Source organism: Arachis hypogaea, chromosome 2, assembly GCF_003086295.3.
Source record: "Arachis hypogaea cultivar Tifrunner chromosome 2, arahy.Tifrunner.gnm2.J5K5, whole genome shotgun sequence".
Classification (NCBI taxonomy): domain Eukaryota; kingdom Viridiplantae; phylum Streptophyta; class Magnoliopsida; order Fabales; family Fabaceae; genus Arachis; species Arachis hypogaea.
Window position 1 is genome coordinate 100,488,759 of NC_092037.1, and position 11,966 is coordinate 100,500,724.

At 37.4% G+C, this 11,966-nt stretch overlaps 2 protein-coding genes and 1 long non-coding RNA gene across 12 annotated transcripts in view; 1 reads left to right on the forward strand and 2 right to left on the reverse strand.

Annotated features, from left to right (window-relative positions):
* The window catches only part of LOC112757247 (putative disease resistance RPP13-like protein 1), a 49,174-nt gene that overhangs the window by 33,185 nt on the left and 4,023 nt on the right, over positions 1-11,966 (reverse strand). Inside the window, exons 2-5 of one of the 10 annotated variants that reach the window (XR_003179405.3) lie at positions 11,823-11,876; positions 11,434-11,444; positions 11,279-11,351; positions 10,870-11,114 (exon numbers count right to left, since the gene is read on the reverse strand). The gene's annotated coding sequence lies outside the window, so the exon portion shown is untranslated. Of the gene's footprint in view, positions 1-10,466; positions 11,115-11,278; positions 11,445-11,822; positions 11,895-11,966 lie in introns of those variants that run through there. The other 9 variants (XR_003179403.3, XR_003179410.3, XR_011874740.1 and 6 more) reach the window with 9 other exon arrangements.
* LOC112757314 (prolycopene isomerase, chloroplastic) overlaps positions 1-11,966 on the reverse strand; it is a 39,309-nt gene that overhangs the window by 663 nt on the left and 26,680 nt on the right. The window lies entirely within an intron of this gene.
* LOC140180731 (uncharacterized) lies at positions 609-2,247 on the forward strand. Its single transcript, XR_011874744.1, has 3 exons — positions 609-951; positions 1,136-1,212; positions 1,953-2,247. It is a non-coding gene; the product is annotated as an uncharacterized lncRNA (long non-coding RNA).

The following is an 11,966-nucleotide window of genomic DNA, read 5'->3' on the forward strand; positions in this document are numbered from 1 at the left end:
TTTTCTTACAGTGATTGAAGAAGTTACAGTATAAGTGTTATGCAATATGAGGGAAAATGACATAATTCATACCTCCATAAAATCAATGGATGATCTAAGACCAGGAAACAGTATAACTTCTTCTCTAGTCTGCATCTGATTTGATCTGCTACAAACTGCTTCTTTGCCTCATTCTTCTCTTCCAATTCCCTGAAAAAGAAGAAACACTGATATAGTACATATTTTGAGATTTTAAGGATCCTAATTAGCAAGAGAATAAAATGAGGCCATTAAAGAAGATTAGGTGGTTTACAAATTATAGAAGCACATAAGAAAAAGTTTTCAACTCTGTTATTAGTGGTACTCACTAACCCACTATTTCATACCTTCCATGCGAATTGGCAGAAAAGAAGGAGCTTTAACATAAACATTATGCATTTAAGCAAGAGAGAATACAAAATCAAATAGCAAAGCAAGAAATGAGGACCAATAGAGGCAGAGTTTAAAACATGCAATCAGCCACTATATGTTATACCCACGAAAAAAAAAAAAAAAAGGAAACAGAAGTGCATAGTCACGTGGGTGGCACATGCCCCCACTTAAACTCCTTCCCCTCCTTATTCTCTCGAGCCTTCCCTGATCCCTCCCTCTCTCTTTTATTTTCATTTCCTTCATACAAATCAAAACCAAACCCTCTCTTTTCCTTCATCTCCTCTTCCATTCCATCTTCTTCATTTCAAAATCTTCATCCAACCACAACACACCAGATTTCATTTTACCCTTTTATTTTATCTCTATTTTAATATATCATCACACCAGATTTCATTTTACCCTTTTGTTTTATCTCTATTTTAATATATCATCTATATCCAAAGTAAATTTTTATTTTTCACAACCCCAAATCAAGAAGCTCATACTAATGAGTGAAGGAAGCATTCAAATTTGAGTTCCAATTATTATTGAGACTTCAAGGTAACTCTTTGACTCAATGATTAGCCATATTCCCAATTTTTGTCATCTATATATTTATGGGTATGTATAAATCCGAATTAGGGTTATTAGGGTTAGAAAATTTGGAGCTTTTGTCAAGGTGAGTAAGATTATGTTAATTGACAATATTAGTAGCTCACAAATATCATTATTGTCATATTTCTAGAGTTGTAGAATTATTGAACATCATTTGGTAGCTCGTTGACGCGCTCAGAGTTGCTTCCGGTTCTTTTGAATCAAGTTGTGAGTGGATATTATATCTATAATTGTTATTAAATATATTATTATCAATATCTATGTTGAATCATTAATTTTGGAGTTTGAAAATATTTTATTATTGTGATTTCTGAATTTTTGAAAATAAATATTGATTTGTGAAACTTACAACTTTATAAAAATACACACGAGACGATATTTATATATTTTGTAAAGTATAAATGTTTTCTTATTTGACCTTATGTAAATTTTAATTAAATTTTAGTATGCAATCCTATATATATTGATTTGCTATGGAATTTAGTAGTATGTTATAAGCACTAGAGATTTTTATAAGTGATTTGGTTTGGATTGGTTTGGGAGACTCTGACTAGAAAACCGTAGTTAACGGCGGTTATGACGTTAACCTAGATGCATCTGGCTCAGACCTCAGCTAGCAGGGGGCGTTGCTAGCCTAACGTGTAGGCCACACGTTGGATCTGTTATACCGTACGGGCACACTAGAGGAAAGGGCTACCCTTAGAGGTGGAGCCGCCCTAGGTGTGTAATATTTGATTTGATTTGACTTCTGGAATGAGAACTCCCATTTCAGTTCATCCGCTTAACTATTTATCTAATGTTTGTATAATTAATTAATATGAATTCCTCATCTCTGAAAAGAAATATAATTTTCAAGGTAAATTCTGTATTGTCTCGTGTGGGTTATAGATGTAATGTTTGCTCACTGAGTTGCAAAACTCACCCTATTATATTCCCATATTTTTCAGATACAGGAGTCATTCCAGGTTCCATTCCACCTGCCCCTCAGTAGATCTTAGTCATTTTGGTGATCCCTTCTTCTTTCCAAGGGCTAAGTAATTATGTAATGGAACCTTTGCTAAAAATCTAGATTATGTCAATGCTCCATATGTCACAGGCAGGATCCTCGTGTGGGTTATGTTATTTTGAATCTTGAACTGTTTAGGTGGTGATTATGATTTGGTTATGTAAAACTTATGGTTTTAACTATATACTCTAGTTATCAACTTGATATATATATATATATGATGCGTATTTTGGATATATTTGGTTGTGGATATAATTTGGAGTATGTTGTTGTTGTTGTCTTGGAAATGGAGGTTTATTATTGATACAGGGAGTTAATATTTATGTTGGTAAGGTCCTAGAAACAGAGGAGATTCTGTCCGTTTTTCTGAAAATTTGGTCGTTTGGCTTGCTGAGGGACTTGTCCCTTGAGCGCCAGTCATGGCTTGGTTCGGGTCATGACAAAGTGGTATCAGAGCTTTAGGTTTTCCTGTGTAATATGGAGCAAGTGTCCTTTAGTAAGATCACAATTATGCAAATGGAAGCCGGCCCATTTTCATAAAGTGTGATGTTACTAGAGGCCTATAGGAAGTTGTCCTCAATCTTTTGGTCTCATAATTCTTTCTGTCTGTCCTATTGTCTTCGAACTCCATATATATGTCGTTGGTGATTCAATCGCTCTACTTACTCGATAGGTGGAAGATGCCACCTAAGAAAAGACGTGGTGGAACTATTGGTGCTCCTGATACTGCTGAATCCAATAGGGCAGTTTCTCCGCCACTTGGAGCGCTTCGACAAAGGCCAAGGAGCCAAAGGATAGCTGATAGGCGCGAAGGAGAGATACCCCGCGAGAGAGTTCAAGAGAACCCCGCAGTAAGAGGCTCAACCGGACTTAGCAGCTGAATTGAGGGGAATGAATCAAACTCTTAATGCGGTGTTACAGGTTCTAACAAATCAAAATAGGGGTGAAGCGAGACTTCCTAATGCGCCAAATCCTCAGCCTCATAGGGTTCATCAATTGTTTGGGGATCAAGAGCCGCCAATTGAAAAGTATTTGAAGTTGAATTCGTCCACTTTCAATGGAGATTCATTGGATGAAGATCCACAACAATATCTAGAGGATACAAAGAAAGCTATTCGAGCTCTCAAGTGCACCAAAGAATGGGCTGTTGAGTTAGTATCCTACAACTTGCGTGGTTTAGCAAGATATTGGTATGAGTCTCTTCTTGAGAGCAAAGAAGCAGCTGGACTTCCTCCTCCTTCTTGGGAAGAGTTTACTGAAGAGTTTCTTGCTCGATTCTATCCAGCTAACAAGCAAGCAGAAGATGCAATTGCCTTTGAAAGATTAAGGCAAGAGAATATGACAGTGACTGAGTATGCTAAGGAGTTTACTAGACTTTCTAAGAGTGCTCCGTACTTGGTGAATTCAGAAGAGATGAAAGTTCGTCGTTTCGTTCGTGGATTGGCAGGACCTATGTTCACTACTCTTATGCCTGAAGTCGGACGCATGTCTTTTAAGGATGTCCTAAACTCTGCCTATGGAATTGAAGCTGGGATAGCGGAGAGAAATGCTTTTAAGGATGTTGGTAAGAAGCCCAAGATGAAGGGACAATTTTCTAGTGGATCTAGTTTAGGAGGATTTCAGTCTCATCATGGTCAAACTAATCAGCAAGGTTATTCGGGGTATCGAGCTCGTCCTCAAGCATCTTTTGGTGGGGTTGCTTATTCTGGATCTGCTCCCATGAGTGTTTCGAATCCCAGACCTTTTGTTAAGAGCACCTCTCAATCTAGTGCACAGGGTTCAAATCAGACAAGGCCAGCTCAGCCCTATTGTCTTCAGTGTGGGAGTTACCATTCCGGTATATGTTTCAAGGCTACTGGTGCATGTTTTGGTTGTGGTCAATCTGGTCATCTTAGGAGGGATTGTCCAAATCCTAGAGGAGGCTTTGCTTCAGGTATTGCACGTCCTACAACACCAATGCCATCATCTTCAGCTATGTCTATTAGAAATTCTTCTGGTCCTAGTGGCAGAGGAGCAGGTGGCAGGGGTCAGACTTATAACAGAGGAGGGAGCCAAAGAGGAAGAGGTCAGGCACGTGTGTATGCCTTAACACGTCAAGATGCTCAAGCTTCTCATGCTGTGGTGGCAGGTACTTTACAAGTTTGTTCTTTAGATGCTCGAGTGTTATTTGATACGGGTTCTCATTATTCATATGTATCTCCACATCTTGCATCTCGTTTCGATAAACAACCTGAACTGTTATCCCACCCATTTCATGTTGGCACTCCGCTTGGAGTCTCCACGATGGTTCGAGTCGTATTTCGGTCTTGTGTTGTTAGAATTAATACCGTTGAAACCTTAGCTGATTTGATCCTTTTAGAACCAATGGAAGATATTGATGTCATCTTAGGCATGGATTGGTTAGCAGCTTGTCATGCTGATGTGGGTTGTTACTCCAAAACTGTGAAGTTTGACATACCGGGTATCTCACCTTTTGTTTTTAAGGGTGATGACTGTCCCACTTTAGCTAGCATCATCTCATCTATGAGTGCTATGCAATTGATGGATAAGGGAAACCAAGAATTTCTTGCAGTTGTTAGAGATGTTGATGCCGAAGTGCCTAGTCTTGATCAGGTTTCTATTGTTAGAGAATTCCCTGACATGTTCCCTGATGAGCTATCGGGGATGCCGCCTGACCGTGAAGTTGAGTTTTCTATAGAATTGGCTCCGGGAGTCCAACCTGTGTCCATTCCTCCCTATCGTATGGCTCCAACTGAGTTACGAGAATTAAAAGTTCAATTGGAAGATATGCTAGAGAAAGGATTCATTCGTCCTAGCACTTCTCCGTGGGGAGCTCCTGTTCTATTCGTAAAGAAGAAGGATGGAACGATGCGACTATGTATGGATTATCGTCAGCTCAATAAGATAACTGTTCGCAACAAGTATCCATTGCCAAGGATTGATGATTTGTTTGATCAACTTCAAGGAGCTACCTGTTTCTCAAAAATCGACCTGCGTTCAGGGTACCATCAATTGAAGATAAAAGAGGAAGACATTCCAAAAACTGCTTTTCGTACTCGCTATGGGCACTATGAGTTCTTAGTAATGTCCTTTGGTCTGACGAATGCGCCTGCAGCTTTCATGGACTTAATGAATCGAGTCTTCAAACCTTTCTTAGATCGCTTTGTTATCGTCTTCATCGATGATATCTTGGTGTATTCGAAAAGTGCTACGGAGCATGAGTATCATTTGAGGATTGTGTTACAAACCTTAAGGGATCACAAGCTCTATGCTAAGTTTTCTAAATGTGAGTTTTGGCTTGATCAAGTGACATTCTTGGGGCATGTGGTATCAAAAGATGGAATCATGGTGGATCCAAAGAAGGTTGAAGCCGTTCAGAAGTGGCCAAGGCCTACTACAATGACAGAAATTCGTAGCTTTCTAGGGTTAGCCGGCTACTATCGGCGATTCATCAAGGACTTCTCGAGAATTTCTGCACCATTAACCAAGTTAACTCAGAAGAATGTAAAGTTTCAATGGTCAGAAGCTTGTGAGGAAAGTTTCCAGACACTTAAGGCTTGTCTAACATCAGCACCAGTTCTTGTTTTACCTTCTGGGTCTGGGGGATTCTCAGTCTTTTGCGATGCATCTCGGATAGGACTTGGTTGTGTATTAATGCAGCATGGCCGCGTTATTGCCTATGCCTCGCGACAACTCAAGAAGCATGAGCAGAATTATCCAACTCATGACCTGGAGATGGCAGCGGTCGTCTTTGCTTTAAAGATTTGGAGACATTACCTTTATGGTGAGACCTGTGAGATCTATACGGATCACAAGAGTTTGAAGTATATATTCCAACAAAAGGATTTAAATTTAAGGCAACGGAGATGGATGGAGTTGCTAAAAGATTATGATTGTACCATTTTGTATCATCTTGGAAAGGCAAATGTTGTAGCAGATGCCCTCAGTAGGAAATCTATGGGTAGCTTGGCCCATATCACTCTTGGAAGGAGACCAATTGTTGAAGAAGTCCATCAATTGGAGGCCAGTGGAATTCAATTTGATCTTGGAGAATCAGGAGTTTTCTTAGCACGTGTTCGAACCCAATCTTCCCTGATAGAACAGATCAAGGTTGCACAAAGTGATGATCCGAAACTAAGAAAGCTTATGGAAGATGTTCGCAATGGGAGGAACTCAGACTTTTCTCTTGATCAAGATGTTTTGCGTTGTGGTCAACGCTTATGTGTGCCAGATAACCCCGACTTGAAGAAAGCTATTTTGGAGGAGGCTCACAATTCTAAGTATACTGTTCATCCAGGCTCCAATAAGATGTATCAAGACTTGAAACAATTGTTTTGGTGGGAAGGCATGAAGAAAGACATAGGAGTTTTTGTTTCTCATTGCTTAACTTGCCAACAAGTTAAAGCTGAACATCAAAGACCTGCTGGGTTATTACAACAGATTGAGATACCTGAATGGAAGTGGGAAAGGATTACAATGGATTTTGTAATAGGTTTACCTCGTAGTTTTAAAGGTTTTGATTCAATTTGGGTAATTGTGGATAGAATGACGAAGTCAGCTCACTTTCTTCCGGTGAAAACAACTTTCAGTGCAGCTCGGTATGCTCAACTTTATGTTGATGAGATAGTTAAGCTACATGGAATTCCAGTGTCCATTATTTCAGATCGCGGGCTCCAGTTCACCTCTCATTTTTGGAAATCTTTTCAAAAAGCGTTAGGAACTCGTCTAGATCTTAGCACAGCTTTTCACCCTCAAACCGATGGGCAATCAGAGAGGACGATCCAGATATTGGAAGACATGTTAAGGTGTTGTGTTCTAGATTTTGGTGGGAATTGGGACAGCTATCTACCTTTGATCGAGTTCTCTTATAATAATAGTTATCAAGCCAGCATTCAAATGGCACCATTTGAGGCTCTTTATGGGAGAAGATGCAGGTCACCTATTGGGTGGTTTGAGGTTGGTGAGGTTAAGCTTTTAGGGCCAAATTTGGTACAAGATGCGGTTGAGAAGGTTCGCATAATAAGAGAACGTTTATTAGCAGCTCAGAGTAGACAGAAGGCTTATGTTGATAATAGAAGGCGTAATATAGAGTTTTCAGTGGGTGATCAGGTATTTCTGAGAGTGTCGCCTATGAAGGGAGTGATGAGGTTTGGGAAAAGAGGCAAGCTTAGTCCTCGATACATTGGTCCATTTGAGATATTGGACAGAATAGGTGCAGTTGCTTACCGCTTGGCATTGCCGCCTGAGTTGTCTATGATTCATCCAGTCTTTCATGTACCAATGTTGCGCAAATACCTTCCCGACCCATCTCATGTGCTTGCACCACAAGCCATAGAGCTACAGGGGGATTTATCATTTGAAGAGGAACCAGTGGCTATAGTTGATCGCCAAGTAAAGAAACTACGTTCTAAAGAGATAGCATCTGTGAAAGTTATTTGGAAGAATCATTCGGTAGAAGAAGCAACTTGGGAAGTGGAGGATACCATGCGCGACAAATATCCATATTTATTTGAGTCTGAAGGTAATAATTACATCTATCGTAGTATATAAGTTCAAAATTCGGGGACCAAATTTTTTTAAGGGGGAAAGAATGTTATACCCACGAAAAAAAAAAAGGAAACAGAAGTGCATAGTCACGTGGGTGGCACATGCCCCCACTTAAACCCCTTCCCCCTCCTTATTCTCTCGAGCCTTCCCTGATCCCTCCCTCTCTCTTTTATTTTCATTTCCTTCATACAAATCAAAACCAAACCCTCTCTTTTCCTTCATCTCCTCTTCCATTCCATCTTCTTCATTTCAAAATCTTCATCCAACCACAACACACCAGATTTCATTTTACCCTTTTATTTTATCTCTATTTTAATATATCATCACACCAGATTTCATTTTACCCTTTTATTTTATCTCTATTTTAATATATCATCTATATCCAAAGTAAATTTTTATTTTTCACAACCCCAAATCAAGAAGCTCATACTAATGAGTGAAGGAAGCATTCAAATTTGAGTTCCAATTATTATTGAGGCTTCAAGGTAACTCTTTGACTCAATAATTAGCCATATTCCCAATTTTTGTCATCTATATATTTATGGGTATGTATAAATCCGAATTAGGGTTATTAGGGTTAGAAAATTTGGGGCTTTTGTCAAGGTGAGTAAGATTATGTTAATTGACAATATTAGTAGCTCACAAATATCATTATTGTCATATTTCTAGAGTTGTAGAATTATTGAACATCATTTGGTAGCTCGTTGACGCGCTCAGAGTTGCTTCCGGTTCTTTTGAATCAAGTTGTGAGTGGATATTATATCTATAATTGTTTTTAAATATATTATTATCAATATCTATGTTGAATCATTAATTTTGGAGTTTGAAAATATTTTATTATTGTGATTTCTGAATTTTTGAAAATAAATATTGATTTGTGAAACTTACAACTTTATAAAAATACACACGAGACGATATTTATATATTTTGTAAAGTATAAATGTTTTCTTATTTGACCTTATGTAAATTTTAATTAAATTTTAGTATGCAATCCTATATATATTGATTTGCTATGGAATTTAGTAGTATGTTATAAGCACTAGAGATTTTTATAAGTGATTTGGTTTGGATTGGTTTGGGAGACTCTGACTAGAAAACCGTAGTTAACAGCGGTTATGACGTTAACCTAGATGCATCTGGCTCAGACCTCAGCTAGCAGGGGGCGTTGCTAGCCTAACGTGTAGGCCACACGTTGGATCTGTTATACCGTACGGGCACACTAGAGGAAAGGGCTACCCTTAGAGGTGGAGCCGCCCTAGGTGTGTAATATTTGATTTGATTTGACTTCTGGAATGAGAACTCCCATTTCAGTTCATCCGCTTAACTATTTATCTAATGTTTGTATAATTAATTAATATGAATTCCTCATCTCTGAAAAGAAATATAATTTTCAAGGTAAATTCTGTATTGTCTCGTGTGGGTTATAGATGTAATGTTTGCTCACTGAGTTGCAAAACTCACCCTATTATATTCCCATATTTTTCAGATACAGGAGTCATTCCAGGTTCCATTCCACCTGCCCCTCAGTAGATCTTAGTCATTTTGGTGATCCCTTCTTCTTTCCAAGGGCTAAGTAATTATGTAATGGAACCTTTGCTAAAAATCTAGATTATGTCAATGCTCCATATGTCACAGGCAGGATCCTCGTGTGGGTTATGTTATTTTGAATCTTGAACTGTTTAGGTGGTGATTATGATTTGGTTATGTAAAACTTATGGTTTTAATTATATACTCTAGTTATCAACTTGATATATATATATATGATGCGTATTTTGGATATATTTGGTTGTGGATATAATTTGGAGTATGTTGTTGTTGTTGTCTTGGAAATGGAGGTTTATTATTGATACAGGGAGTTAATATTTATGTTGGTAAGGTCCTAGAAACAGAGGAGATTCTGTCCGTTTTTCTGAAAATTTGGTCGTTTGGCTTGCTGAGGGACTTGTCCCTTGAGCGCCAGTTATGGCTTGGTTCGGGTCATGACACTATACTTGATAGCACATAGTAGTATTTTAATTTTTTACATTTTGATCACAATTTTCTTTGAAACAGTATGTATCAACTGTATTCATAAGATTTCAAAAGGTGCCTCGGTTATTCTGAATCATCCTTCCATAACTTCAGAATAGTTATGTGAATAGGAAAAATATCAGGTCAAAATTAGCACACGTCCAAAAATGTTTAATAACATACTGTTAAGTAGACTTAATTTAAATATTCATGAAATTAGTAGGACCAAAAGGAAACTGTGCTCTAGAAGTTTCACTTCAATTGTATTTCTTTCTTTATTGTCAGTGGAAATTAATAGCACTGATTAGTACAACTGGTATACCCTTTGCAATATAATGTAGTGTTAATAGAAACAATTACAGATTAATACAATCTACAAATAGTTGCCAACAAAAAATTCACAAAGTATCATTTACTAAATCTTTCCTATAAAAGAAAAATGATATACATTTTTGATATATTCAAATACTTGTAGAGCACTTAACAATTGACATGATACCCTTGTATCTCTTGTATCTAAATGTATAAAACCATTGACATGATACCCTTAATATTTTATCTTCAATAAGATTTTTCCACTTCATTCTCTTAACTCTTCCTTTTGCATTTATGTCCTTGTTTTCAGCACTTGTAACTTCATCATGTAAACAAGATCTTTTCTAACCATTCTTTTTAAATTTAGAAACTAAATGGTTTTTTTTTATGTTAGAATAAGAAAATTTATTATAATCATAACCCAGAGAAGATTTGCAAGTTTTCGCCACATTCATTTTTTTTTTTTTTGGTGTCTCACCACACATTCAGTTTATCAAGTATAATCATTTTAAGGGAAAGTAGGCAATCTTAATTATTTCCAGTGCATAAAAGAAAACAAAGAACAGTGCCAAATAAACCACAATTAAGCCACTGGAAGAAGTAATTCTTCATTCTTAACTTCTTGTTAACCATAAACATCTGTCCATCTTACACCTTTTATTCTTTTTTGAAAAATAAACCCCCAAGCAAAGACTCTCCGGCATAGCCATCAAGTGCCTGGTTAAGGACCAGCCTCTATCCCCCTTCGGCATTGCCATCAGGGAATAGGACTGGGGCCAAAAACATCTACTATTTATTGAATACTCTCTTCTTCAAGTACAATTAAGTTAGTCCTTTCCATGTTACAACTAAACTAATCACACATTACTTACTAACATAAGAACTATGAAGTACTTAAAGGAAAGGAAAGCATACACCACAAACAGTGAGTGAACAATATTTGTAATTCAAACTCAGATCAAATGGAGATCTCAGTGATCATGATATCAAGTTTCTTTACTGATTCCTAGCCACTTCTTTAGAAGGAGTCACAGCACGACTTCTATTCTCCTTGAGAGTGTCCGTTTGGCATTCTCAAGGATCTTGAACCTCATAAAGAACTTCAAATTGTTGCACCAATTGTGATGCCTATATCAGAGCACTCCCTTCTTTGCTTATCAGCAGCCTCAATCTCATGAGCTGTATCCTTCAAGGGTATACTGTACACTTTCCCCACGGTAGATTTTATCATCTTATCAATAGAACAAAAGAAAAAGCAGTCAGTGTTGTAATAAACTTCAATGTATAAGTTGTCAGCAGCAAGAATTGGAAAAGAAAAAAAAGAAGATACATGAAAGAAGTAATGCAATGCAGGTGTTTATTAGTTCATAACACCACCGAAAATACCATCCTTACATCTGGCAAGTGGAGGCAACAAGTCAACAACAAGCCCTTGACACAAGAAGTACTCTCTAGCTCCAAACGAAAACTATATGAGAATAGAAACCGTGCATGTAAGGAATGGTGCAATGCATTAACAGCACTAACAGCAATGTGGAGTTAGATTATACCTGCCCTTTATCTACATATCAGAAAAACAAAAGCACAATTCAGTTTTCAACCATAAACTATGGTAAATTTTGTTTAGATAAATCAATTATCTTGCATGAACTTTCTTTTGGTAAAAAAGGCTCAAAGAAATAGCACACTTCAACGAAATATAAAAGAATTTAGAGCGAATCATATAAGATTCTAAGTTTTTTCAATTACCACGAACGTCATTCTCTTATTGAGGAATCCATCAACAATAAAACGAAAGAAAAGAGAACAAATATTAAATCAAAATAATATACGATACTTTGCTGCATAGTTGATGGTATGCAACATATGAAGCACGGTAAGATACAGCATTTTTTCTGAGTATTCAAAAGGAATATTAAATCAAGGTTGGAAGAAGAACCTAATTTCATCATGTCCCAAGGGTCTGAAGCAAGTATCAAAGCATGTAAGAGTACTGCAATGAATGAATACTCTTGATGAACAATGTGGAGTAAGAACGTTGTAAAGCAGATGAAGAATGAAAAGCTAGTGAGTCACTTTATAT